Raw genomic sequence first — 4,721 nt, forward strand, 5'->3', positions numbered from 1 at the left:
AGTAGCTAGGATTACAGGAGTGAGGTACCAGCACGCCGTGTGTGTGTGTGTGTGTGTGTGTGTATGCCAGTCCTGGGGGTTGAACTTAGGGCCTGGGTGTACTCATAGCTAACACTTGAGCCACAGTGCTACTTCCTGCTTTTCGGCGGTGACTTGGTCAGAGTCTTAGAACTTTCCTGCCTGGGCTGGCTTTGAACTGTGATCTACAGAGCTTGGTCTCCTGAATCGCTAGGAATACTGGTGTGAGTCACTGGTACCTGGTACTTGTCAATTTTTAAACATTAAGAGAAACATGAAGCAGCCACCAGTGCCAGCTTTTAGTTGCCAAATTTTGAACATTAAGAAAAACACAAAGCATAAACAACGAGCATATGGACACCCTCTGCTTCGGTTCAGCAGGCAGCATTTCGCCATATTTGTTTGTTCCTTCTTGCGATCTCCAGGCAGGGGAACATATTGTTGTTATTGGACTCCATTCCTCCCTTTTGTTAGGTGGTGATACTGGAGTTCTGGAGTTTGGACTCGGGTCTTGTTGTTTGAGACACCATCTGCCCTTTTTTGCTTTTGTTGTTTTTCAGATAGGATCTCAAATTTTTATCTGAGTCGAGCCTCAGTCTTCTTCTTCTTCTTTTTTTTTTTTTGCCAGTCCTGGTGCTTGGACTCAGGGCCTGAGTACTCTCCCTGGCTTCTTTTTGCTCAAGGCTAGCACTCTGCCACTTGAGCCACAGTGCCACTTCTGGCTGTTTCCCATATATGTGGTGCTGAGGAATCGAACCCAGGGCTTCAAGTATACGAGGCAAGCGCTCTTGCCACTAGGCCATATTCCCAGCCCCGAGCCTCAGTATTCTATCCTCCAAGCTCCAGCCTCCTACATAGCTGGTGTCACAAGTGCCCAGTTTTACTTCTGCCTTATTGGTTGAAATGGGGCTGGCCTTGAACCAAGCCCTCAGCCCTTCTTTTAGTTGTTTTCAGTTAGAATCTTACATGTTCTGCCCAGGGCTGGTCTCAGGCTGAGATCTCTTTTACCTATGCCTCGCATGGATCTGGCTTACATGTTGAGATTAGTTCCTGCTGACGCTCCCAGCCTTCCCTCGCAACCCAGCCTTGATCATGAAATCAGAGCTCATGAAACATTCCGCCTTCAATACTTCTTCAGTGCACATCTCCTAATAGTATACACATTTTCCTCTGTAAGCTCAAAAAAGCAAACAGGCTAGTGCAGTGGCTTTGTAATACCTCTAGGAGGAAAGTCCTTACTATGATTTGATAGTGTCCCTTAAATTCATATGCAGACGCTGGTCGCCCACACTTGGAATCCTAGCTACTCAGGAAGCTGAGGTCCAAGGATCATGGTTTGAAGCCAGCCCAGGTAGGAAACCTCATGAGACACTGATCTCCAATTAAAATCACTACCAAAAGGGTAGATGTGGAGCTGTGGCTCAACTGGTAGAGCACTAGCCTTGAGCATGAAAACTCAGGGACAGGGCCCAGGACATGGGTTCAAGCCTTTAGGACACACACACACACACACACACACACACACACACACACACACACACATCATGTGCTAGAAACATAATCCTCAGATTATGGTATTTGGGGGTGGGCCCTGTGTGATGATTGGGTCTGGAGAGCTCCGCCCTCAGGAACGGAGGGATCCCATCGTGGATGATGCGGTTCACATGGAGTGGCTTTCTTTTTTTTTTTTTTTTTGCCAGTCCTGGGGCTTGGACTCAGGGCCTGAGCACTGTCCCTGGCTTCTCTTTGCTCAAGGCTAGCACTCTACCACTTGAGCCACAGCACCACTTCTGGCCATTTTCTATATATGTGGTGCTGGGGAATTGAACCCAGGGCTTCATGTCTACGAGGCGAGCTCTCTTGCCACTAGGCCATATTCCCAGCCCCTTGAGTGGCTTTCTTATACAAGGCAGCCATTGGCTCTGTCTGCCCATGCTAGGATATCGCATGAGGCCTCGCCACTGCCAACCACAGGACAGACTCCACAACCCTGTGCAAATCAACTTTATAAATGACCAGTCTCGGCGTTTGTTTGTTTTTGTGATAGCAACAGAAACTAGATGAAGATAGCCCTAAAAATCGCTTCCGTTTACAGGGGAACACGCAGACTCAGAGAGGCTGAGAAACTTGCTGAAGATTCCACCACTCCTGCGTGGCCTCCAACATCTCCGGCCTCCAGACCTGCCTCCTCTTTCCTCCCTGGTGCCACACTGAGTCCTCTCAGCTCCCTGGCCTGCTGCCATTCCCAGGCTGGCTGGTCTCGTTCCTTGAGGTCCTGGGCTGGGATGGAAGGGGAGGGGGAAGCCAGGATACAGTCAGGTCTCAGGTTCAAGATCTTGCAGCCACACACACAGTCTTAACTCCGTGTGCGAGTCTCTTAGCATCTGTCCTCAACCGGGAGCCCCACGTCTGATCTTATTTAGTAGAGGAGCCCCGTGTGGCTAGGCTGGGCCAAGGAAAGACCAGTGTGGCCTTGGAAGGAGGAACAAGAAGTGCCTTTCTGTCCAGTGGGCAGGCCGAGCTGCAGTGGGATTGAGGGAATATTCCAGCTGGTGGGTGCGCAGCTGCTCACTGCGGGAGACTTGGAGAGGAGCCACGCGCGACAGGAAAAACTTCTCTGAGTCATCTGCATGCTGGAACAAGGATCTTCCCTTCCTCGGAGTTCCACCTGGCTCTGGGTTGGGGAGAGAGTGTCCCCTGCCGAAGGCTCATTGCTGGTGCTGAGACGTGATTGTGTCATAGCTTGTTAATTTAATCAATGGGCTAATGCATTCATGAGTTCAAAGCTGAATGGACTGTTAGAAGAGGTAGGGTCTCTCTCTCTCTCTCTCTCTCTCTCTCTCTCTCTCTCTCTCTCTCTCTCTCTCTCCCCCCCCCCCTCCTTCCTAGCTCCAATCCCCTATGCTGCATGCTTCCTCTGGCTATTTTATTTTTCCTTGCCCCAGAGCCATGGAACCAGCTGACAGTGGACTTTTCGTCTTTTAAGCTGTTTCTCTCAGGAATTTTGTCACAGCAATGGAAAGCTGACCAACACAAGCCCCTAGGGTCCTTTCCTGTAAAATGCAGCCCGAGCGGGATGCCGGGGTTCACACCTGTAACCCTCGCTACTCAAGAGGCTGAGCTGTCCAGTGAAGCACCAAGAAACTGGCAGTAGAGCCATGGTTCAAGGGATAGAGCACAAGCCTTGAGCAAAAAAGTTTGGGGATAGTGCCTAGGCCCTGAGTTCAAGTCCTAGGTCTAGCACAAAACAACAACAAAACCCCACACTGTATCTGATGGGGATCTCTGGGGCGGGCCTTGCTGTCCCGTGGATTCATGCCCACACCACAGGGTCTGGGCTCAGTGCGTGGACAGCCTTGAATGAGGCCAGGTGCACAGTTCTGGAGACTGAGCAGAGTAGTTTCGCTGGGCTTGGGGAACCGGGGAAGCAGCCTCCTTCGAACGCCATCCATTGTCAGAGGCTGTCCCCAGCAGGCTGGCAGAGTGCCCAGCGCCGGGGTCTGAGATTACCCAAGGAGGCCGCAGAGTCTGAAGGAGAGGTGCAGGTCCCAGAAGCCCCATGGTGAGGAGCCTCCAAATCTGGGACTCCCCTCGTCCCTGTTTCCTGGAGTGGAACAGCCATTGCCAGTGAGAAGCCTGTAGGCAAAATAGGTTATCTCCACAAAATGCCACAGGTGGTGCTGTGGCACAAATGGCAGAGCACTGGCCTTGAGCTGAAGAGCTCAGGAGCAGCACCCAGGCCCAGAGTTCAAGCCCCACGACCCACAGAAAACTCAAAATCAAAAAGGAGAAAAAGTCAAACACTTCACCTTATAGAGGGAGTAACTTTGGAGGTTAATTCTATTAGTGAAATCCTTTCTTATTTCTGCGTTACTATTGTCCCTTCCATGGACCAGTTTTCTGAGACTCAATAATGGGTAGCGATATGCTTCTGGACATTCAGCATAATAATTGTCACCTTTATGTCCTTCAGTCATGGCCATCTAGGTCGTGTGTGTGTGTGTGTGTGTGTGTGTGTGTGTGTGTGTGTTGGCAAGTGATCCAATATTTTTCTTTATTTTTTTTTATTGTTGTTATAAGGTGATGTAGAGGGCTGGGAATGTGGCTTAGTGGTAGAGTGCTTGCCTAGCACTGTCCCTGGATTCGATTCCTCAGTACCACATAAATAGTAAAAGCTGGAAGTGGTGCTGTGGCTCAAGTGGCAGAGTGCTAGCCTGGAGCAAAAAGAAGCCAGGGACAGTGCTCAGGCCCTGAGTCCAAGGCCCAGGACTGGCAAAAAAAAAAAAACACCCTCAGGGGAAAAGAAAATCCATAAGTGGATCTAGGGACAGCACCCCCTGAGTTCAAGCCCAGGACACACACACACACACACACACACACACACACACACACACACACACACAGAGTTATTCTTGGGTCCAGGGTCGCCATTTTGCTGCTTGTGCTGGACGCAGATATAAGTACAGGCATTGGCTGGGGCTCAGGTGTCCTTCCCTTCATGTGAGGATACGGACAGTCCCTGCTGCTGTCTGTCCTCTCAAAGCCAGCCATGTCAGAGTACCAGGAACCCACTCATGTCCTCACTCAGAGCTCAGCCTCCTAAGTAGCTAGGATTACAGGTGTCTGCCACCTCACATGGCTCTGTTCCAGGGGTCACAGATGGGAGGCCCCTCATGAACAGCAATCTAAGGCCCCTTGGTTGA

Source organism: Perognathus longimembris, chromosome 2 (genome assembly GCF_023159225.1).
Source record: "Perognathus longimembris pacificus isolate PPM17 chromosome 2, ASM2315922v1, whole genome shotgun sequence".
NCBI classification, from domain to species: domain Eukaryota; kingdom Metazoa; phylum Chordata; class Mammalia; order Rodentia; family Heteromyidae; genus Perognathus; species Perognathus longimembris.